This window comes from Onychostruthus taczanowskii, unplaced genomic scaffold (assembly GCF_017590055.1).
Source record: "Onychostruthus taczanowskii isolate IOZ18803 unplaced genomic scaffold, ASM1759005v1 scaffold29, whole genome shotgun sequence".
Classification (NCBI taxonomy): domain Eukaryota; kingdom Metazoa; phylum Chordata; class Aves; order Passeriformes; family Passeridae; genus Onychostruthus; species Onychostruthus taczanowskii.
Window position 1 is genome coordinate 3984338 of NW_024500239.1, and position 26213 is coordinate 4010550.

The window sequence follows — 26213 nt, forward strand, 5'->3', positions numbered from 1 at the left end:
CGGGACCACTAATGTATTCTGTGAATGTACCCATATCATGAATTTGTAATTGTCCCCATGGTAATCTTTTGTTAGCTGAAATAAACAAAAGCATAACATAATATTCACATTTATTACTTTAAGGATTGTGCTTCGAATTATTATTGACATAATTTTAATTCACAAACAGTAAAATAAAAAAAAAAAAAGGCTTTTTCTGTTTAAACTCTGTTTCATGCACTTCTCTGTGAGAAAGCAAGCATGACATTGGGCAACAGTAAAGACCCACAAACAAAGCCACTTTAGAAATAGGTTAAACTTATCTGATTCTGACCTTTAGCTCAGCCTTACAGAGTGCTATACTGCTATTTTGCCAGAGCGGTTGGCCCGTTTCATCTCATTTCTCGCTGCTGCTACTGCTGCCGTTTCTCTCGCTGTTGGTGTTGCCTCTTCCACCTTCACAGGTGCCATTGCTGCACATCCTCTGCGGCAGCCGGGCCGGGAGATGCCCCGGGCAGAAGGAGCAGGACAGCCCCCCCCCGGCCGCTCCCCAGCCCCTGTGCAGAAAAGGAGCACCTCCCTCCGGTCCCAGCGGCTCCCGGCCTGCTGGCCATTTCCCAGCGCTGTCCTGTCGGATTGCGCATTCTGGGCAGTATATACCGGTCAAGGGGATGCATAAAGAGGCTCAATGGCATTCTTTTGTCGTACTTAAAAGGCGGGGTGGCTGGGGTGGGGAGAGAAGAAAGAGAAGAAAGAGCGATGTGTATAGGAACAGCTTTCCCCCCGTGGTGATTTGCATAAAGTTGGATTAGGCAGCGCTTCAAGCCCCCAAAGGCTGATTACTTACACTGGGCCTTATTAATTATTTCCTTCTTTATTTGAAACAATTAAGGGGAGAAAAATAAACACTGTGACACTATCTCTTTAAGATCGGGAGCAATAAAAGTGTAAGACCCCAAAGAAAGCCTGCTTTTTGTGGAGTGTTTTCTGTTCTCGCCAGCCACGTCGGGGCTAGCAATTCCCATGTGTTATCAAAAGAGACAAGAAGCAGCAGGCTTTAGCACCTAGCTGAGCGGGATTGCTACATGCCACTCTAAGTGCGATTAAGCTTCCTTTAGTGCACCAGTGACATCACTGATGGCTCAAAGCTGCAGCTACTCAAGAGTATTAGAATGCATTTCATGCTTGGCTTACTCAAAACTGCAGAGCTAAAATTTACACCTTATTTGATGTTCTTCTCCCTGCTGTTAATTGGTAAAGGGATCTCTGACCCTTTTGATCTCTGCTACAATCCTCTAAATGCCCAGGTCTGCTAAACTGTTCAGCAGGAGATGCTCAGCAGTTGCCCAGTAATGTGAAGTCTTTTTTTGGCTTTCGTGCCTTTGGTTTACATCCAAGTTGCACAGAAATAAGAGATGACAGTTGTTATAGATATGCTGGTTTAATTACTTGTCAGCTTAGAGCTGATATCTCGGCTAGCCAACGTGGAAGCTTAACTTTCTTCTAGTAGCTTAAAGCATGACCAACTGCTAGTGCTTTTGTATTTAGCTATAAAACTCTGGATACATTTAAGATAAAAAATAAAATAGAGGAAGAGCCTTTTTGATTTCTTGCAAAAGTGATCAGCTTTTGGTGCACTTGATTTCATGTAGATCTTAGGCAATGTAAAATTATTTGGTCGTATTGATATCTAAGTGGATATTGGATTTGTTTTAATTCTGATTTATAATTGCATGGGGAATACCAAATACGCTTTTCCCCTGCTCCCTTTGAAATGGGAGATTTAAAATCTTTAAGGGAATTAAGGAGAGGTGTATTGTGTTGACTCGACTACAAATATTACTATACAAAGTTGTAACAGCTTTCCTTGAGGAGGCATGCCTTCAAAAGGAGCCTGGTGCAGATAATCTTAATGTATATGTGACTAAAAGCGATTAGCATGCACACACCTCTGCATATGGCTGAATTAATTGCACAGAATACTGTGAATTTTAATGGAGTTGAGGTAACCATTAAACACCTTTGAAGAATTTGCTTAGTGAAGAACAAATGAGGAATACCCTAATAATTGTTGCCTATAGGTGAAGGCTGGCTAAAACGTGACCTGACAGTCGAGACACCATACTCTCCCCCTCCAAACCCTGTCAGAGGTTTTTAGTGTTTATCCCAGGCTTTGTTATCCACCAAGATACATAGTTTCCATTGAAGTGAAACAGATTATTGGTTACTATAGTTTCCCTATTGCTCAATTCAGTGCTGTGAAAAGCCAGGGACAATAGGTTTAAAAGTCCAGTTAGGACAAATAAATCCATGTTGAGAAGAATGGGAGAGAAGATACCTGTTCTTCTGTCTTTGATGTATTCTTTATTTTGTAGGATAGAAGGGGAATTAGTGGAGGGTTAATTGTTTGGTGGTTAGAGCTCTGTCTTTCCAGTTTACTGCAGAGTGAAATATAGTGCTATAAAGACAAAGTGAATATTGTTTGATTTCTTGCCCTTCCCCCCCTCCTTTCCAGTTTTCAAACTGTTCAAGATACTGTAGCTGGGAGACAGGAGTAGAGATTTCTGGGTTTAATCTCTGGCATTATATTTTCCCTTCACCCAGTCTCATCCATATACTGTTTCCATGCCAAAACGGTAAAAGACATTTTCTTAGATTCTGAGAAAATTACTCCACCCGGAATTTTGAGGTTAAGCTACAGAAAATTTACATTAAGGGAAGTGAAAATGTCAGCTTTCACCAGGATACATCAAGAACCAACCATCTGAGCACGCTGGCAAAATTAATGTATTCTAGAAGGCCAACACACAAATGTTAAGAGGGACTTGATGATACTGTGCAGATTAAAGCAGTGGCTTTTGTGCCTTTGGAAGCTATGTTTGCATTCAGCCCAGTATGACTATGAAAAAAGTTAATTTGATTTGATAACTGAAAAGGTCACACATTTTGTTCAGCGCCTTGCATGCTTTTTTTCCTTAACTAGATTCTCTGTTTCAGTCAGAGCTCACTTCTAAGGATTTCTCCTTTGCTTTAGCCCTTGTTGAATCCTGCCAAGAAACAGGTTGTGGACAGCATTCTACATGCTTAATACAATAGCAAAATGGAAAGCCACTGAAGTCAAACTGTGTCCCAAGCTTATTTGGCTTCATTTATCCTATATTTGTCATTCTTCTGTGCAAGTTCACGGGGAAAATGGTGGAGGGGAACAGAGTTAACTAAGCTCAGTCTGCAAAATACAGTGCAGGTAAACTACAGAAAAAGCTTAAATATTGGCAATCTCTACCATAAGTGCAACCTTCTTCTCTGAAGGTATTTGACATTGCTGAAGGTTTCATCTTGATTACTTTCAATAAAATCCAAAGTAAGGATGACTGTCTTGGCTCAGTAAGCAACAAGGTTTTATCACTAATTACAATCCTTTATTACCAGTAGTTTAATAGGTTTATGATAGGTCATAAAACAATTCAGCATGGGAGTACATAAAAGGAATACGTTATACAGCTGTGACATCTTAATATCTATTCATTGTAATCATTTTGTGATCTTTAATGGTAGCACTTTTTAAATAAGTTTGTATGCTTTTACATGAAATAGATGGCCACCAAAAATGGGAGGTGAAGGAAAACCACATAAATATAGAGTAAAATACTTAATGAGGCATTTTGAAAACTTCTAATGTCAAAAGCATGTAGACTGTATCACGCATGTGGAGTCTCATTATGGGTAATTATAATAAAATTATAAGTGCTATAATAATTCTAACCTTGAAGGCACAATAAAGGATAGTTATATTTGCCTTCCTAGCCCACACATCTGAGACATTTTCCTCATTAATTATATTTCATGTAAGTATAATTATGTAGTGTAAGACTAAAATTCGAAAGCATTTGCTAAATCACTGTTAATGGCAGCCTTATTCTTCAGAGCTTTAATATAACTAATTATATCTAAAGTTATAGGCTGAAATAAGAAATGGAAACAAAGTAAAATTTACACTGGATGGGATTTTTTTCCCTACTGATTGTTTTAATCTGTCATGTAATTAATGAATGGGAAGTGAGTTAGTAGAGAAAATGGATTATTGTTTGAAACTATAGTAAAAGTCAAAGCTAATTCCTCCACTATAAGTTATTTTGACTTTGTCTTCACTAGAATCATCCTGGCCTAAAGCTCTACATTTGCTGGGACACAGAACATTATGTTACAGGTTTCCAGACATTTCTGGAGAGAGTATACTACACAAAGTATTCTGATAGTTTCTGTAGTGCCTAAAATATTTGACTATGATTAAAATACCAAGTCATTGTGCATGATAGCAGGAAAATAGTGTTTTGAAATGTTGTAGTACTTAATTTACTAAGATTTGTCTCATCACATTTGTTCACAAGTCTGTACCTTTCTCCATCCACTAATTGCTACATTAGAAGCTTTGTTGGTGATACAGTTATTTTGACTTTACCTTGAAAATAAATGTATGCTCAATACCTCAGTATGCAATAATTCAATACAAAGACACATCCTCTCTTCATTAGGAGTACTATTTAAGCAGCTATGAACAACACTGTATATTTCAGGATAAAGAAGCAAATATATTTTCACAGAAATAGAGGAGAAGCAAAATTACACAGAATTTAATGGAAGTTTTAGAAAATTTTAAGGTAGATATTGACTTTAAAATAATGCTCAATATTCAAAGGGGTTTTTTCCCCCTAAAGTTCAACCACAAAATAACTGAAGGGGGAAAATCTGAAGTCCTTTCCAATGATGAAAAGATGATTTACAAATTATTGTGAGCTGTCTTTGAAGAGGGAAAAATACACAGTGATTCGACAGACCTCCCCAAAATTAAAGCTATACTTCTATTGTCTTTCCTTTACTCAACATTATTTATTATGTATTTGTACAATAACGTACATAGCTGCAGAGCATATGTGAGAATTTACCACACCTAACATAATAAATATAATGTGTTTATTTTGCCTGTGCACACGTAATCATATATTTTTAAAAGATATTCCCATATTAACTATATCATGATTTCAGACTTTATCAGGATCAATGATGCTGAGGTTGAGACATTCCAAAAGAATATAATAAATCATCTTCTAATTATTACTTGCTGTGGGGTGTTTCATATACCTGCAGATCTATTCCAAAGCAGATATTTATATGTACTTCACAGGTTTATAAACATTGGATGTTCCAGGCAATAGGACTTCTTCAAAAAACAGTATTTTGAAACACCTTGTAATGGAAGACGAATACCTCAGACCTGGTAAATTTCTTCTTTCCATGGGGAAGAGAGCGGGATGTAAAAAAAAAATAAAATGAGCAAAATCCATAGAATAGACTACATTTGCTCCATAATCCATGTAGATGCAACAACATTGTCACATTAGAGCACCAAGTTTCAGTTAAAGCTATGACATAAAACCGGTGGAATCAAGACAAACAGGGAGCAGGTAGTCAGTTTCTTAAGTATAGCTTTTTCTTAAGCACCATAAATGTTTGTCCCCTTGTTTACTCCTTAATATTTTGTTTTGTTTTGTTTTTGTTTTTAGATGAAAATTATACCTGATTCTTTAAATGGGCAAGGAAAAGGATTATTTTCTGCCCCATATCACTTTCTTTGGATGTTGTCTTGAGCAAATTTCAATTCATAGAGCAGTTAAAAACCTGGTGTCCTCTGGATGTAAACTGGAAAACAGAGGGAAACCTGCCATTTCAGAAAATTCTTCTTGTTGTGGTCCTTATCCCTCTTTCCTTCCAGAAACACACTGCTGCACGACTAACCTATTTAGGTGGGATTTGCAAGAGAGGATTTGAGGAATTGTACTGAGGTCCAGAGCTGGTGTGGTAGTATTTGGATTTATGTTGAGGCTTTCTCATGGGATTAGTTATTAGTTGCAGCTGACACTGTGTTCGTAATTTAACTACCCAGTATTTGAAGACCCAGGCACCTATTTTTTATATATATTTTATTACTAAGAGAATAATGTTGCCAGTTATGTTCCCAAGCCCCTGTAACCCAGTTAAATAGGGAGATCTTATTGTGCTATCGGTCGCTCTTTGCACAGAATGCAATTATTAAATTTTGGTTATTCTGTTCCTGATAAAACGAATAATTTCCCTAAGCAAATAGTCAGTAATAAGTGAAACAGCTTTAATTACTTTGGTGCTATAGTAACAATTTATTTTCTTTTCTTATGTTCTCATTACTGAGGGTCTATCTATGAAGACAAGTTAGAGCAGTTGCTAACAGGGCATGTTGCTTAAAAAATCTTTTTCTTTCTTTTATTTCACAGTCTGTTTTGAAGTGTTTTGACACAGATTTTGTGGGAACAGACTATAACAATATGGTGCCATATTTTGCTTTTTAGGTCCTATTTTTACTTGCTTTTGGCTACTTCGCACATTCTATAGGATACTAGATAAAGCCATGGGAGGCTCAGGTGTGATAAATGTTAAGTGTTGCATAAATTAAATCCAGTTAATGGTGTTAAACACCTACAAATAAATCAAAGCAGCACCTAACTTTTCAGTGTCTGGCCCTCAGACAACAATTAAAACCCAGTGTTCCTAATATCTATCTAAAGGGCATGGGCTGATCAGCAAGTAATCCTGAACACCCACAGGTGAAGTGAGGAGCCAGCTGAAGCAGCTGATAAGAAACATAATGTGATGCTCAAGACTGATATCTCAAGCTGTTCTTCCCTAGAGGTTATCTGAGGGAAGAAGGCGGAATGGCACTGTCCTTAAGATATCTGTGTTTTGGAAGCCCCTCTTGAGCATTGTTGAACTTATGGCCTTCCTCTGAGTTGAACAAGGCTACCTCTTTTCAAAATGCCATTGTCAAGATGATAGGACTGTTCTTAATGTATTTATTACATTCAAAACTAGTGTGCTGGGCCTAATTTTCCTTGGAGGAAATCACCTTCTTTTCATGTAACTGGAATGAATTTTCACCTGTGAAGTATAAACTGTCAGAGCTCTTTCATCTTACAAACTCTTTGTGTTTTGAGAGAAATGAAGAAATCTTCCTTCACCTAAAGAGCTAATTCAGCAAGAATATTCTAGTCCAGTCACATAATAGTCTCATTTAACAATTATTTCGGTGTTTTGCCCCTGTTTGCCTATGAGTCCTCCTTTTGTGGAGCTCCTTTGGATTCCCTCAGGCCTTTCTTCCACATGCATTAGTGTAAATAGATTTCTTGGTGTTCAACAGAACAATTTTTGTTGTTAGGTCTGCTGCTAAGTGGGATTTTTTTCTTAGCCAAAGTGGCTAGTCTTTCTTGTCCCTTAATATTGTATTACCACCTTCTTAAAGGCTACATGCTTAGGAATCAGCTAGATTCAGCTGAGTGTAGAGTATCCATCAAATGCTTCCTGCAAATATATGTCCTTTATCATGCACTAAGATAACTGGAATTAGATCTGAGGTCCATGCCTTTCAAAGAAATAATGCTCATTTAAGTCAATGCTAATGGAGTGAAATTACAAAAGTACAAGTCTTAGTATAAAAAAGTGGATTAAGACACAACTTGTATCTACCAGTATTAGGATTAATACAATGAAAGCATTTTACCTACCTTGAAGTCTTTCTTCATTATGCTATTCATTATTTAGAGCAAATATGCTCATTTATGTCAGTTTTCTTGCCTTTGATTAACTTGTTTAATGCATGTTATTTTAACATGCATGTTATTTTTATATTAACTTGTTTAATGCATGTTATTTTACCTTTTTTCTGTTTTCATGCCTAACTTATTTTCAACATAAGTACTTACTCTTTACTAGAGACAGCATCCAGTATTTTAGCTGTTAAACCAAATTACTTAATATGGTCAAATTTTTGTCTCACCTAATTTCTTCTTAGATATAGAAAATGCCTGCTCAAAACACTACCTTTATGTCCTCACCACACATAACAAAATTTCCTCTTTTTAAGTTACATCAAAAAAATTGCTGGAAGATAAAAAACTTTCTCTACTTCCTAGATGTAATTCACTTAAAATTTACAGTAAAACTTTCCTGAAATGCAGTGTTAGTAAAACTGCTGAAGAAATAAAGTTTGTATTCTGGTTAAGATTTGGCTTGGTGTCCTGTTAGTTCCTGTTAAGTCTGACTTGGTATTCAGAGTTGAAAGGAATTTTGTTTTTCAAAGAGAACTTGCAATCATCAACCTGCTTGAATATCTCACTCTACAGAATGAAATGTATATATCAAAATGAAGATATCAAATAGGGGCACATAGTGCTGTTTTATTAATATTATTAAATTTTAAAATCTCTCTCATAGATTTTTGAAAATTACCTGAATCAGGTTTTAGATACATGTCAGCTATTTGTACTTAATTAAAATTTCCCTTTGAAACAATTTTTAAAGCTCTGTTTTTTTCAGTTTGGATTATGAGTAAACACAAAATAATTAAAGTGTAGTTGGAAATTAGTTTTTACTGTATATTGGAACGTTTTCTGCTACTTACTTTAAACAATAGTCTTGTCTCAATGTAATATGTGCTTTGATTACAGAAATTTCTCCTATATGACTGAAATGCTGATTTCCGTACAAAACTGAGAGTAAAGGAAAGCATGCAAAATGTATATTCACTGCCTCAGTTTGGATGATCTTTATTCTGTTCCTTAGGGTGATTCTGATCTCCCCAGACATATTATATATTTCACAGTTAGAAATGTTCATAATTTGAATAAAATTTTGAACAATTTTGGGAGTTTAAATTATTCTATAAAAAAGGTGGTTGAACAATTTGGGAAGGTCCACACTATGTGAATGTAAGTGCTGCTGTCTCAGAGAAAGAAGAGGATAAAACCAATTAAGAGTAGAACTCCTTGAACCTTGGCAAAGCATTCCAGTTATCTGAAATTCTGAAAACTCTGAATTAAACATTGAACATAAAGGACATGTGGGAAATTTTACTTGTTTTCTTGACTTGCACACTGTTCCCATTGGTGACATCTTGATTTCATTTGCCAAGTGCTTTGTACCAGCTGGCAGTCACCTCTCTTGTCTACTGGGTTTACAGACCCAGTCACTGGTGCAGTCAGCTTCCATCATTCAAGCCACAGGCTAATTCCCATGGACCATGAGGGTTAAATGTCACAGGAGAGAAGAACTTCAACCCAAGAGCTCCAATTTAATCTGGTCCTCTGTGTAAACCAATATGCTGGAAACCATAACTTGTGCTCATAAGTAATTTCTCTCATTAGAAGTCCTAACAACCACTTTGAGCAAAGGACATTTCAATCTGTCTCATAATTATTTACTATGCCTTTCAAATCCTCTGTGTTTCTTTTGCTACATTACCAAAAAATTTCCTTAGGAGACCAAGGAGAGGAGAAATTTGGGATACTTCTTGAGGTTTGTGGGACAGGAGCACTGAGGGAAGGGTGGAATGTTTGGCAACCTTGTAATCGTCTTCACTGTCAGAGCTTCAGACCTGTTAGACATTAAATAGCACTACTCTGTCCATCTTAATGCATTCTCACAAGTTGGACAACATTCTTTATTAGAGCTGAGAGACTTTAAATTTGACATCAGCAGTAACTAGCACAACTGCACCAGTTCCCAGCCTCATTTGATTCATACCCAAATTAATACCTCTTGGGCAGGATCCGAGCCAAAAGCCTCAGCATGCCATTCAAGTGGGTCTCAAGGGTTTCATACATGCTCAGATTATGCATGCCTTTAATCCTATTGCACATTAAACAGCATGAATAGGACAACATCTTGGTCAGCTGAAATCCTAAAACAATATTTAGATCAGACTAACTGGTACTAAGCATCTTGTACTTAGCTGCTCCCCAAAACACAGTGTTTTTCCTGACATGTCTTTCCTTGCCCACTGGGTCAGGGATCAAAAAGACTAAAACTTACAAATGATCCCCTGCTGGCTTCCAAATCCCAACCACAGAATCTGTGCTCAAAATCCTTTGGAAGAGTAGAAGTAGTCACTGAGGTGCATATGTCAATCAAAATTTTCTCATTATTGTTTGTTATTCACCTCATCTGTTTGGATTTACACTGTCACTCAAACTTTGTATTTGAATCAAGGCTGAAACAGCATTTTGTCAAAGCCGCACACTCATGCCTGAGTGCTGTACATTCAGTGCTCTAGAAAATACAGTAGAAAATACCAATTGCATGCTGAAAGAATCACGTATCTTTCCTACTCACAGAGAACTATTTTGATGTTTAGGGGCAATTGTGATATTTAAGAACAATAAAAGTTATTGCCATTACTTAGGGTGCAAAATCACCTCAAAGGAATTTGGTAGTTTAACTGTTCAGAATGACAGAAGGAGAATGGAAATTATTGTCATGGAACACATCGGGATGTGCTTGACTCCAGACAACAAATTTGGGGATTGTGGCCTTATCAGTTGGAAACTAATGAAAAGGAGGAAAACTTTTGTGTATGTAAGGATGCACAACTAATGTGATGGGGTTGTGAAAAAGAATGGCAAGTTTCAGAACACATTAGACCAGGTGATTTTATCAGAGACCAGGTTTACTAGAACCATGAGCGAAGACAATCAAAAGACTTCTTTAGGAACATGATATGCAGGTCTACCTATCTGTATTCAGGAAATATAGAACTAAATGTAGGAAAGCTTTATTAGGAACGTGCAGTCCCTATTGTGTGAAGATAGATTAAAAATACCTAACTTCTTTGGAGACAATATAAGAGGGTTTGGAGGAAATTTAATTACTCAGAAACACAGGGCTAAATATTCAAGAGGAAGAAGAGTTTTTTACAGAAAACAATTAAATGAACATAAGAAAAGTTATAATAAATTGGTTGCAAATGCATTTAGTTTGCTAACTGGTTTATATCTAACCATCCAAGAAGTTAGTTTTTAGTTCCCAAATAGGACAGTGCAGTAGTAACTGAATGTAAGATGGTGATAAGAAGGAAAGATTTTAAAACTTGCAAAAGAATTCTGGGGGAAAAAAAGAGATTAGGCTTGTGATAGGAATGATTAGGTATCCAGTGTGTCCGGGGAGTTGAAATGAGTGCTGCCTGTTTACACTGCATATAGACTGAATTAATCTTGTGCCCTGCACTTCTCATGCACCTTCCTGGAAGCAAGGAAGGAATATTTTCATATCTTGGTAAACAAGTTTCTTACAGGATGGAAAGTTCTCTTTTTTGTGAAGTGTTGGAAATTGACCATAACGAGAGAAAAGTTATAGGAAGGATATTCAGATACCTCTACTCTTATTCTACTGCAATTAATGTTCAGTACCATATTATTTTATCTCTCTCATTTACCCAGGGTAAAATGGCCACTTGGTTTGGCTCTGCAAGGAAAGATTTCCTTTCTTTGAAATTCGATGTACATTTGTACTATGGAGCATAGTGCTTGCTTTCTAGACTCGCTTGAGAGTTTGATTTAATTGCTTCCCTGATAATGCAGGGACATAGCTATTGGAGGTGACTGTAGCCCCCTCTGTGTCCTTTCTGTGACATTCTGTTGTTGCAGCTTTTACTGAAGATCTTAATTTTCCTTTGGTCCTGGGAAATGCGATAGGTGGAAGAAAGCAGAAAAGACACAATGTGGATAAACCTAAAATAAACGTCTATCACATAGTTAGCTGAGATTGTGAATGAATGGCTCAATGACCAAGTGATGCCTCCTAGTCCAATATTTTAGAATCTTTTAGGTCCCAATCCCATGACTGTGTGCATTTAATTCTTCCCCTGTGCCACCAATTCCCCATTAATTTCACAGATTGAACACTTGCTGAAATTCCACATATTTCTCACGATTTCACTGAAGTATTCAACATTCTCCATCATCATCCTTCTCTGAACTAAAGACGTGCCTTGTAACTCTCAGGAAATTAATCACTTTTCCATCAAAACAGCATTAGTCCCCAAAAATGCAACATATTTTCATACAAAATTTCCCATGTTACTAATCTTCCTTTCAGACCCATAAATTTTCTCTCACCCTTTACTAGAATTATCACCCACCCAAACCAAACCCTTTCTAAAAGTGAGCAAAACATATCCCATTACCATCAGACAGAAAGACCTTCTGTGTCTGGTCCAAGTAGCTCTTCTAAATAAATCACTCCAACAGAGTTCTGTCTTAATGTTCTTTTTCCATGTAAAATATTTTGCATTTCTCTTACCATATTACCAATACTTCTTGGGGATATATCTTTCCCGTCTCAGTCCTGGGAGACAAGTCCCTTTATGATCACATGGGGAAGGTTCATTCAAAACACAGAAATACTGAATATTGAATGATGAATACTGAAATAATACTTGACTTGAGCTGCATGAAGAAAGGCAGTGAACCCAATCTGAAACTCTAAAAAAATACCTTTCCAAACTGTATTGCCATTGTTACTGGCAAACAGATAGTGGGAAAATGCTGTGGCTAATTTTTGAGTATGTTCTTAGTTACCTGAACAGACTTACACTGAGAATTTCTGCTAAAGGAGCATTTTTAGACTATATGTTTATAGAGAAATTATCCCAACCCTTACCAAAAGCAATCTCTCACTTATGATGGACTGATGATACACTCTCAGTTATTAAAGAAGGAGTGTTTTTAATGAACACTGTGAAAAAAACCTGGGCTTAAATCCCACCTTTGCCATTCCCTGTGTTACCTAGGCAACACTTATATTCTCTTTATATCTGTTTCTTCCTGTGAATATTTGCTATAATAATTCTTGACCAATTCACAGGGGTGTTGTGATGTGAGCACTAATTAATTCACACCTTCATAGCTAAAAGGTGCCATGCAAGTATTAACACCATTATTTTTAATAATATTTACTTAGGCTGTGTTAAAACCTTTCAGACAGATATCACTGATTTTACATTTTCCTTCAAATTTTTCTGACTGACTTATCTAAACAGTAAGGAAGAAAATGATTATGCAGAAAGGCCAAGTATAAGGGTAGATACTTTTTAAAACAGACGTTTTAAAAATAACGTGCAAGATTCAGCAAAGCTAGGGAATAGATAGGGATTTCTGTCAGGTTGGAATGATAAATGGAAGGGCTCTAGTGGCCCTTCTGTTTGTTTAGACCTCTTGTTCCTGCTACAACTCTGCACAAAACTAGCATTGAAGTGCCTACTGTTAAAACATAACATAACCTGACAGTGATCAGCCCAGAGGGCTTTTCCAAGAGAAGGCCATATTGTTCTGCATGGGGAAGTGCTCTACCACGAGATGTCCTGAGACGTGAAGGGAAGCAGCGAGTGCGGAAGACTTTCCAGTACATTAGTAGTATATGAAAGGAGCTGACCACTCATACATTAATGTGGCCTCTTCCCAGAGACTGACATATGGGAAAGCACCGCATCAGATTCTCTGCAGACTGCTTGTTTTCTCCTTGTTGTATAACAGCAGATACAAAGTGCAAAGCGCACCAGATTTACCATTACAGGGCCTGAACGCATTCCGTGTGTGGTTAAGATACTTAACTTTTATATTGTGCAGATGACTGAACAATTACAGATCCCATTATTTTTTTACTATGCACTATTTGTAAAGCCACTACAGAATGTTTACCTTGGGAACAGCTTTAACATTAAGCATATTATATACCAACCAGGCCATTTGTAGTTAAGCAGTTTTCTGCTAATGGCTCTAAAGTATTCTGTTTTTGACTCCAGAGGATTTTTAAATGTCATGAAAGAGATTGTGTTTACGATGCATTTAAGTTCTTTATTCAGGCAAAATAAAGCAGCCTGATACTGTCTTGAAAACAAAATAAGAACGAAGGAAAATTCTCATGAAAATTAATGTTAAAAGAATAATAACAGGTATTTTCAAAAATTCTACACAGAAATTTTAAAAATGTTGCTCTGAATTTCTTTCTTTCCTGTTGTTTGTTTTTATGTAGAATATTAATATTAACATGTCAAGATGTCTTCTTATGCATATTTATTTGTGCAGTGTAAAGAAAGAGTAAACATCATATTACTTGAAAACTTTGTGGAAATGCATCTCCAGTTTGCACAGGTAGATTTCAAGTATGCCTGAATTTCACCAAACTTTGCACATCTTGGGGAAGATTATGCTGGGGCCAGCAGGTTTTCCACAGCTTGATTGTTGGGCTTATTCACTTATTCACTGAAGCTTTTTTTTTATTTTCCTGTCAGCTCTACTAACATGAAAGAGTAGGAAAGGGTCCACAGACACAATGCCTGACAGAGAGTTGGTATAGCCCTGGTATTTCCTCACACAAAAGAGTCATCTGCTTTTGAGATGAACAAACCTTCATCAAGCTTTCTCTCTAAACTGCTTGTAACAACTCAAGGCTGTTTTGGTTGAGAAAAAATGAACTTATGAGTGATAAATAAAAACTGAGGTGTGATGAGAGACAATTCAGTGTGATGCTTGTCCCACCCAGCATTTTAGGGTCAATTTTCTATTGACTCACAGTAACACAAACTAAGAATCACTGTTGGCAATATGACATGGTCAGAGTCTGAATACTTTTTCAGATTCATATACAATGTGAATGTGATCAGTTCCCCAGAAGTATTTTGGTGAATATTTTCTTATGTTTCTCTGTAAGACCAAGCTAGGAGGAAAAAAAAAAAACAAACCAAAAAAAACACACACAAAAAAAACCCAAACCAAAACAAAACAAAAAAAAACAACCCAAAAAACAAACAAAAAAAGGCTATCTATCTGTAGAACTATGAAGACATCTCTTATGCTGACAATCCTCAAAAAGAATTTAATTTTTGAAGGGATCCTCCCAAGCAACGTAGTTTTCTCACATATAATGAATATTCCCTTTGCTATTCACTAGATCAATCCATGCAGTCAGACATACAGTGAAAGGATCCAAGATGCAGAGAAATTAGCAACAGAAAGAAATCAGCAAATCAACCTTTATGCATTTAATAGACTGCTGCACATTCCCTCCAGTTTCAAGCTCTACATGAGCATATGTTTCCCCCTTTTTGTTGTTTTCTAGAAAGCACTCAAGAGGCCTCTATGAAAGTAGCAGGGGATGACAAGCTGAGTTTGCCAGCACTTCCCTGTGCAGGTGCTTTGCTTAGTTTGTGGACACTAAGCTACACGAGTCATTCCTTCTGTTTACAACTATGGTACAACAGCACACATTCAAGGAAAGTCTCTGTGCCACTGCTGGTTTTCCCCGATGCCTTAGAAATGATTAAATGTTCCCATTGAAGCAGATAATGAGGAACTCTGTGGGAAAAGTGGATTTTTTTTTTCCTTGTTCTGCATTTACATGCAGACTGTTTGAGATGCCAAGAATATGATTATTAGCGTACATGTAAATATTCTTGCTTCACGCAACACTTTTCAGGAATCAGCCTTAGCTTAGATGTTGAAATCATGACCAGTTATCAGCAGGTAGTGACTAGGTGATCATCTGCTAATTATAGTTCTAAATGTCATTTTATTAATTGTAGATTGATACAAGCTAGAAGGTATTTAGCAAATGTCTTAGTGTTGGAAATTATAATTGAGGGATATATCTAATTTCTAGATCTTGGGGTTTAGAGTTTAAGAGTTGACCTAATGGGGAGTCAAAGGTGTGAAAGCCACACCTAGGAATCCCTCTTGTCTTTGTGGTACATTTCAACTTGCTGTCTAGAAATTCTGTGCAGTTTCTTTTTCTTCTGCTTTGGAAATGCTGTATACTGCCCCGGATGATTAGCACAGCTCTTAATCTTCAGTCTTATTTTCCTCTATTTCAATTAAATGTCAGGATCTAACAAGTAATCAGGAGAACTGGCAAAAAGTGTTTTCTTGATTTTATATAAGTAATTAAATATGGATTGTAGCATGGCTAAAAACACAAGTTATTGCTTGTTGGGCTCCTAAACCATTGGATTTTGAGTTGCTGCACCAGTGGATGTTTAATGATGTTGAGCACAGTGGAATAGAGGCAGTGGGAGGATATGACAAACAGGCAGACTTCCTGGAATACGCGATTTGGTGTTGATGAGGCACTTCACAGAGACATGCCTGCTGAACCAAAGTAGGAATTTGAGCTCTGGCCTCCCACATAGTGGGTCTGTATTTTAACAACTGGGGTACTGTAAATAAGGGGAATGCTTCCCTCCGAGGTCCCTTGTGAGACAGAGCTCATCAGACCCTTGCACAGAAACACAGGAAAAGATGACTGAGTATTCCAGATGGTCGTAATATTCTGAATCGGATGAAAAAGGGTAGTTTGAACCTCAGGCATGCTGGGTGATATTTTGCTTCATTTAAAAGTAGTTTACCTTAAAAGTTCTAGGATTTTGCTTCAGGACAGTAGGATTTCAACAGCTTCCTTTTCACGCTCTTCAAGATCAGGGTCAATTCTGGAAGAAGTCTTTTGTTTGAATAGCTTTGCAAAAGTACATTTATTCCTGAAGGTAGTTTCCTTCTGAATTTTCTTGTTTAGGAACAAATCCTGCTGACTTTCTCACCACAAGTGCACTTCTCTGCTTGTGCATGTTCTTCTGTGACATTTTTCTATTTTAGAAATATGTAAGGAAGACTGAAAAGGTAATGTTCAAACACCTTTCTACAAGAGTCATTGATCTAACATTGTCTGGAGAATAATCCATCAGTTTCAGACACAAAATGCAAATTTGAGCCAACCCTAACTTGGCCTTGAAGACCCATTAAAACTGAAAAAGTGATGTAGAGGAGATTGTAGTGCATCATGAACATAATTTTAAAGCAAGTAAGCAAACATTTCAGGAACTTATGACAGGCTGTAGACACAGAGCCATGCTGAAAGGAAGACAACTTGAATCTTTATTGCTAAGGGCAGAATTAGAGTGAAGAGCAGTTACATAGATGTGCCAGAAAACCTAGTTTGGCCTGCATTTATAATTGATTGGAAGAAATTTTATCCAGTTGTCAGAAATTGTTGTGTGTTTTTGTAAACTGGATAAATTTGGAAAACAGAATAGCTCAGATACAAGAAACATCATACATCACTGTTCTGAAATGCTGCAGCGAAGTTACATGTAGTGAAGGTGTGTTTTTTTATGATTCAGTAACGCTCAATGAGTAACATTCAAATGCAAGAAGGTGATTTGTGTGCTGAAGGCTTTAAACTTATTGTAGGCATTATTTTTATCATGAAATAGGAAGGAAGCAAGATTATAAAAGAGGTGTTGTGGTAGTAAGCCTTTCACTTTAAAGTTCAGGCCATAACAGGAAAAGAATGCTTATGGTAGGACACTACTTGAGTATGACATGTACTCTCCAGTAAAGGAATAGTGTTTGGAAATCATGTGGGTACTAAACTATTGGAATAATAATGTTGTTTCAATACAAGTTGCCCTAAGAAAATGGGAAACAAGAGTTTTACCTTCCACTTCTGACCCCAATATTTCTTAATCTTCATTGAACGTGTTTAACAACAATGCTGAGAATCAGATTGTTGAGCAAAGCTATTCAGTGGTCAAATGTATGTTGTCAGAGAGTTCATGAAAAAGTCATTAGCTCTCCTCCCCTCCTCTTTCACTGTCATGCAGAATCATGTCATAAATACAGCCACTTGTCTAGCAGGATATCAATCTATCCAGGTATCACCCACTTCCTGTCTCTGGCCATATGTTTCTGTTATTTATGTCAAGAAAATAGCATTTACACAACCGCTGCTAGTTGTTTACAGAAGTTTAACTCCTGTGATATGGTCCCGCTTGTGTTGCATGCTTTTAGCCCATAGATAATACATGAGATTGTACATTTTAAAATATGCTACCACATGCATGATAGAATAAACACAGACCTGAACTGACAGCACCATCTGCCAAACACAGTTGATGTCAGGGGAATGGTCTCTGCACAATATTCCACTGCTCCCCCATGAGATAAGGTTATTTTTTTCTCATAGTATAACTACACTAAATTCTACTTGTTCGTTTAGTACTCCAATTGTTAAAATTCTCAGAAGCAGAAGGGACTCAGGTCTCCTAAGAAGCACTGCAGAGGAATAGTGCAAATTGAACAATTCTCACATAGGTTTTTCTTGTTCTTAACACTAGTCACATTCTTGTTTACATACTTACACCAGAAATAAACCTGCAAGCAATGTATACACGACACCTAGATTCTCAGTTCTCTGAAGTCATGGAAAATTCATAACATTAATCTTTAAATGGCCCATCTGAAAATTATATAGGGCAATCTTCTTGCAGATGCAGTCTAACTGCTTGCAGTGAGACATTAGCAATAGTTGCATTTTTTTCCTGCTAGAGACCCACATTATTCACAGTCACAAAAAAATCAAAAAGGTAAAGGTGATACTTAACCTTTTTTCTTTTTAATATTTTAAAATTTATAAATATTAGCCTGTTCATTTGGACTCCTCTATTCATTCTCAGGAACTGGTTTTATTAGCAGATTATGGAGATAATTGCTAGGATTAGGAGGGTAAAAGTACTTCTGCATGTCCTACAACAGCAGCAAACTCAAAGCTGGGAGATCCCTACTTATATGATAAACATCATTTTCAAGGAAATGAAGCAGAGTCTGCACCAAATTTCTGAAGGAGTGTATTTCCACCTTCTAAACACCAAACCTAATAGTGATTTACAACAGACACAAGTGACAAATGTCACTACCTGGTCACGCTGCTTAGAAGCCAGAAGGCCATTTCTTGGAAGGTACTTATAGACAATGCTAGTCGTCCACATCCCACACTGTGATAGTCTTAAAACCTTACGTAGTTAGAACAGCTATTGGCTGGATCTATCATAGACCTGGATTTTCCTCAGCATTCTCCTCATGTCACCTGTGTATGAGCCCAAGCAGTCAGGACATACTAAAGTCCTGGAGAAACTGCCAATCTCCTGGTGAATACATCTATCCATGTACAGAATGCCCAGCATATTCTGGCTACATCCAGCTCATTTTGCTTCCATGAGTTAGGGGTGCCAGGCATGTTTGGCACACTTCAGGAACGCCTGGGCAAAAATGTAAACTCAGCTGGCAGACAGAGGTCTGGGCTGTCCACAGAGGAGCTTGGAGCTATGTTTCCAAATCCTAGGTTTGCTGGTGGGAGCTGCCTCTCTTACACTGGAGGTGCTGGATACTGTGTCGTCATAGAAATGTGAGCTTAGTTTCTGGCAAAGTGTCTCATCCTGGACCTGAAGAAACACATCTTGATGAAAATGTTTTCAGAAATATTCCAGAGAAAAATTTTAGTTTGGATGAATCAGCTTTTTATCATAATAAACTTTTATTGAAGAATTCCTGACCATCTCTACTTGCTGGTATCCAAATTTCCATTTTGCACAGTGAAATCAGGATTGGTTCTGCTGTTGTCAGGGACTTCTGTCACTGCAGATGGCTGTGGAACAAGGTTGGTGCTGTTCTTTATTATTATTTGATGTAACAACAATCAATGTGTAATATTTTACACATTGAATGTAAACAATCAGGTGTGATATTTTGTTTAATGTTAGGCATTCCTTGCTAGGTAATGTAGGCATTTTGTTACATCAATATTAAATAAGTTAGAAATCAAAGATATGAGCAGCTTTATCATGATTGATTATAATTTTGTTGTACTATTTGTAAAACAATATATCTTTCTAACATCCTCCTCTAAGAAAGCCCCAAAGTAACTAGGATTTTATTGTTTCCTCACAAACATAATTTATTTGAAAAGTTAAATAAATTTAAATCATCATATTGTTACATTAAAAAGTTGTAAAACTGGTGTATATTCAATTTATAAATATATATATTGAGCATTTTGAATGTGACTATATTTAAGAACTTTTCAACTGAAAAATTAATTTTGCCATAATTTTGAACCACATTTTCTTTATTCCCATCTCCTTCCTTGTGTACTATAAATATAGAGGCTACTCTGAATGAGAATTAAATAGAATTCAGTTTAAATTGTGACTTGCTTCCGTGAAAAATCAGTCTGGTTGCAGGGAAATATTTATTGTATGAGTTTTTATATCATGTAGTTTTCTGACCTATTAAATAACATCAGTAAAGAACTGCTGAAGTAGACATTCACTTGGAAATACTTGTGAAACCATCATGCTTTTAGATTAACTGATAACACTTTCCTTAATGCTGACCCATCCTGATGAAGGATATTTGTGGTTTTGTTCACTTGAGTGTATATATTATTAAGAAGATGGAAAGTTGTATTTTATAACAATTGAAATGTTTATATTTATTGAATTTATTCCTATCAATATAAATTTTAGAATCCGTAACTTTCATGACAGTGGTTTTGCTTCATATCATCATTCAAACTAGGAATACTTATATTCACATTTGTTGCTTATTTGTGAGACCCATAATTCTATAATTTCCAGATTTCAGTATTTTCCTGCCTTTGCTGGGGCAAAAAATTTCGGCTTTCTTTTTTTTTCTTGATGGTCCCTATATCACAGCAAGGATTTCACAGGTCTGAAAGCAAAACCAAAGTTATTTGGATCTGCCTCAGTACAGGAAAATAGGAAAATCTTGCAAAAAGGAAGACTTCTAATCTTGACACATCTCTTGACTTTGACTTTTGGGTACAGTACCAATCTTGCTCATATACACACAGCTCAAATTTACAAATTACATAATTGTGTGCTTGTGTGTGTGTGTGTGTGTGTGTGCACTTGCAAATCCACTACATGATTTCCCATAGCATTACTGTGTTGGTGTGGAACCACATTGTTTGGGTTTATACTTCTGAGGTGATTATGGTTAAAATAGGTCTTTTTATAGGAAGCTTTATCTGAATGACTGTCCAAGTGGTGCACTAAGAGAAGGGCAATTGTGTACAGTCTGAATTTAGTGAGTATCACCACATTCCAAAAACACATTATAGGTATATTCAGTGATATCTGATGTTCCTTAAGCAGATGACATTGCACTTTTAAACATCAAAGTGATGTTAAATAGCTGTTATTAAGAAAGCAATCTGCCTCCCAATCCCGTCACTCCCATAGATTTAAATCATCTGTTAAATCTAACTGAAGTTCTGCATAAGCCAGGAATAAAAGATATGAGCTGTTATAAAACAAACAAATTCCTCTTCACAGATTTCTCAACTATATTGGTGTTCATGAATTTGGTACTCAACAGGTGAATCAATAAGAATGCACTTCAGTAGATCACAGATTCAAATACATATTTAAAATGTAGTTGAAAACTCAAATTACAACCTACCTAAACTCAGGTGTAAACATTATGGAATTCAAACTGCAGTCTTACTGTCGAAAGAATAAAAACATTATTTTAGGGAAAAAAATCAGTGCAAAAGCTGACATCTCATAAATTAGGACTTTGAGGAATTCCGTTTTTGGAAAATATTATATACCCTATAATATCTGGTAAGCCAAAGCTTTTTTTCTTTTGTATTTTCTGTGAAAACATTTCTTTTTCTCAGGGTATGTCAGGAGACAAGAGGGTGGAAGACTGGGATTACAGAGATTTGATTGTACAGGAGGTTTTTCGAAGAATCACTTTTGTGAAAATGTAGCATTTCTTCAGAGCAGAGGTTTCTGGTGTTTCACTGGTTTAACATGCAATCACAGAAAATACAGAATTTCAGAAAATTACATGTTGAAGTAACTTCTCTTCCAGCCTCCTTTTCAAGAAGGGCAAGTTTCAAATTTGGTAGGTTTACTCAGGATCTTGCATGAGTCCTGGATGAAAAGGATGTGAAGCTCAGCAGCTTCTTCTGATAGTAAACTGCTATCGCTGTGACCTCTGTTCTCCTTTCACGTAATTGGGATTTTGTATGTTGAACACTGCAAGTGTTGTCTTTCGTCATTTGGCTGTGCATCTCACAGAAGTGTCTGTCTCTGTCATCCCCAGAAGTTTTGCACTTCCTGTTTAAGAAAGTGGGAGACCTCAATTAGATCTCACCTCATTAACATTTTATTTTGTAGGCTAAACAAATGAACTGCCTTGTCTTTCTCCCTGTACGCTGTGAGCTCCAGTTCAAGGCAGCCACATAAAGAGTTTCAAAAACTTTACATGCACACACACACACACATACATTTGCTCCCACTTCTTCATTCTATATTTTCTTAATATTGGTCCATGTTTGGAAAGATAAAGAAACAGCTGTGAAGAAGTTGAAGTTATTTCTGCTGTACTACACTGCCAGTTTTCCAAAACTGAAGAAGGTGCGAGTCACAGAAAAAAAGCAAGAAGACAGAGAGAATACGAGATCAAGAAAGGGGGTCTTCACCTCTCTCATTTGGAAGGCCCAAATTTATAGTGGGGGAAAAGAAATTGGTGGGGAAAGAAACAATAAATTCCACCTGATTTTGAATTTCCCATTCAAAAAAAGTGTAATTTAGGTCAAATTTGTAATAACATTGAATTCTGTTGACATGGGATTTTTATGGTTATTGTGATTTTGTATATTTCATATAGTTTCTCTGGCACATTTTTTCTCAGGAAATGGGCTTCCCATGTTGGCTGACTTCCCTTTACCCTTAAGGCTACTCCATTTTACACAGAGAATAAGGTCAGAAATGGAAAGAAATGGAATTCTACAAGAAGCAGTCATAATTATGGTTATTGGAAGGGATTGCCACATATGAAATCTGCTGTTCCACCAGAATTGTCCAGCTCACTCCCAAATCCAAACTGAGTTTGGCCTTACAGAGCTGACCAAGAGGGAAGTCACCATGGCAGAGCACAGACAGAAAACGAAATGGAGAAATACCCCTATTTTAGAGGATATAAAAGTATTTCAATTTTTCATTTTGGTTTGGTTTTGGTAAAACTCTGGTTTCCCCCATCTTTTGTAGTGAAACAGCACAGAAACCTAAGGCTGTATGTAGAAAAAATGCTTATACTGACCTTATTTAGAGTCATAGCACGAAAGGGACTGCTGTAAGTGAACTATTTGAACTGTGACACTCCTCTGTTAAAATGCTGGTTGCTGCTGGAACCCTGCAAAGAGATCAGTGGGTGGGATCTGATCATGAAGTGTTTCACCATTTTGTTGGTTGAGTTTGCTTAGATAAAACTTTACCAGCACATCTGAATCCATTATTCAATTCCATTATCCATGTCCATTCTTTTAGAGGATAGGACTGTATGTGTAAATGGTTCTGAGTAGGCTTTTTTATTATTTTAAATTAAATATATTTTAATAATATAATGGTATATCACACCAAGTTGCTGCTGCAGAGAAAATACAGATCATTAGCCCAGGTCATCAGCCCATGTTTTTCCTTTTGTCTTGTGTGAAGAAAGGGTAAGATATTGTGTTTCATACTCTCACTTTATATACAAGATTTTCATAAGTGATTCTCCTTCAACTCCTAAATTAGCACAATGATGCCTTGAACCACACATTTGAAGCAAAAACTGCCCCGTACATTCTGTTGAGACATTACTGTACAAACCTAGCAGCAGCAATGTTTTATTCATCTTTAAAGCATATAAAACTTGACAGTTACAGGCCTGTGCAATGTCTATGTGTGTTCTGTGGACCAAGACCATGCTCCTGGGACTCAGGCGACAGTCACAGGCCAGTGCCATGTCTGTGTGTTCTGTGGAGAAAGACCAGACTCCTGGGATTCAGGGAGAAAGCCAAAATTTCCCTTCACATTTTCCTTGAAGATTTATGCACAGTTTTTTCTCTCTATTTTGCTGTGCAATACTAAGACAGTTATAAATAAAACTCAGAGTATAATTTACTATCTAAATGCCATGTTCAGCAGATGAACACTACAGAAAGTTGCATGAATGTCTTTATTTCCTCTAGAAACTTGAACAGTAATACCTGGAGGGAGCTTAGTGAATACTGGCTAAATAAAACTGCTACATTTTTTGTTCTGATTCAATCTCAGAAGTTTTTGGAAAAAATCTCAACAAAAATGAAAACTCAAGAATTATCCCAATATTGGTTTGTGGGTGGCTTTTTTTTCCCTATGGTAAACAGGTATTTTTGATTTTTCAGATTCTATTAGCAAGTCCACTTGCTAAACTGTTACTGAGATTTACATATTTATGGCTCAGGGTAATTTCTGGCACTCCCTCATTAGAAGGTTTCACTGAGATTATGCTGAGTTTCAAGATTCTCCTCAAATTCCAAAATGTCACAAATAATTTCTATTATTAGTCCCAATCTAGCAATTAACTCCAAACCAGTATCCCACTGGCCTCTGTCTGCTTGTGTTGCAGTTCCAGTTGTTCAACACTCCTGTTCCCTTCACAGCCTTAGGGAACACCACACATTTCACAGCAGGACCACACCAAAATGGGTGAGAAAGTAAGGTAGGCAGCCAGAAAAGGCTGAGATTTAGCAGCACTGAATATGTAGCCCTGGGCCTTTTTTACTTAACTCCATTTACCCTTTTCTGAATATTCAATTATTAATTTCCTTCTGGACTTTCCTTTTATGATTTTGGTCCCTCGATGTCAGGGTGAATAATTACAGTGGAAGCTGTTCACAGCTTCAGCCTTTTCATGATGCAACATGACTAGAACAGATAACCTGAGAAACTAGAACACTACAGAGTTGCAAAGAGATGTTCAAAAGCATGTCTACTAACTAAAGTAGATTTTCACACAGATCGCAAAAGTATATTTTTGTGGTTAGACTATCAAGTCTGGCAAATTTCAGCTGAAAATATTCCTAGATTAAAGATCAAAAAAAAAAAAAAAAATCAGTGTCTTGCAGAGTAATGGCATAGAAAATTTTCATCCCATTAATTAAAAGGAAGAAATATCCTAAGTAACATAAACCAAGATTTTAAAAGTGGAAGTGTCCAGTGACCTGAATAAATTGTTCCTTATTGATGACATCTGGAAAGATTATTGTATTTCTACCCCTCCCCCCATAAACTGCGAAGAAAATAACCTACCTTGACCATAAATATTTTTTCTGGTGGAAGGAGGTGTTAGGGTTTGGGTTTTTTTTTTTGTTTGTTTGTTTGTTTTTTTTTTTTTTTTTTTTTTTTTTTTTTTTTTTTTTTTTTTTTTTTTTTTTTTTTTTTTTTTTTTTTTTTTTTTTTTTGTTTTGTTTTGTTTTTTTTTTTAGGATGTAGAATGTTTAAATTCTACCTAAATTTAAAAAAAAATTATCACAAAATATTTGCCTTCAGGACAGTTTGTGATGACTTCCAAGATCCCTGGGCAATTGGGGATTCCTATTCAAGCTTGCTGTGGGATCAGCATGATCCACTTACATCAGTGGCCTTATGTGGAAAGGACTTTCCCTTGGAACATCCAGCACAGCACTGGCAGTTGGGGTGCCAGAAAAAGCTGTGCTTCTGTGCCAATCCCTTTTGAGGCATCTTGAACCAGTTCAGAAGCTGCCAGAGTCTCTTTTTCATCTGGGTGGTAGCCAGCCTTGGATCCTTTGTATCTCCTACTCCAGAACCTCATGGGTTGTCCTCAAGTCTCCACATATACTTTTTGCCAAAGGCTCTAGGAATGACCATTCTCCCCAGCTGCAGTGTCTGCCGTGATTGGGCCAAGCCCGGGGATCTCCAGGCTCCACCTCCTCATGGCTACTGCAAAAAATTAACTCCATCCTTGGCCAAAACCAGGACAGTCATCTTCTAAAGTTTTCCTTGTCCCTCCCCATGTTTAGGAGAACAAGAGAATGTGACAGGAGGCACGCCTCGATGAATAAGGAACTCCTGAAAAAACCTCAGACAGAAAAGGGAGAATATGAAGAGGCAAGCAGGATCAGGTCATGCAAAGTATGGAGAGGAGTCCAGGCATGTAGGGATGGGGTTAAAAAAGCCAACATTTGACTTAAATTAAATTTGGAGAGATTGTGAATGAAAACAAGAAAGGCTTCTACAGGTCCTTCAGTAAAAAAGAAGACTGAGGAAAATGAAGCCCTGACGCCAGATGGGGCCAGGAACCTTATGGCAAGGGTAGTGTTAAATGCTGAGGCACACTGTGGCTTCAGGAATGTCAGGTCCCTGAGATCAGTGGAGAAATTTGGAGGAATGTGGATTTAACCCTCAGTAAAGGAAGGTATAGTTAGGGAATGTTTAAACTAGGGGACATATACAAATCCATGGAACATGACAGAATGTACTCACATGTGCTGAGGAGCTAATGAATGTCATTGCAAGTCCAGTTCAATTACCTTTGGAATGTCATGGCACTTGGAGAAGGACAGAAAGAAGGAGCATGAATGAGTAGGAAACTACAGGCCTGGGAATGTGATGGAAAAAATCCTTCTTGGAAAAATTTCCAAAGATATTAAAGACAAAAAGATGATTTGGAATAGTCAGCTGTCAATGGGGA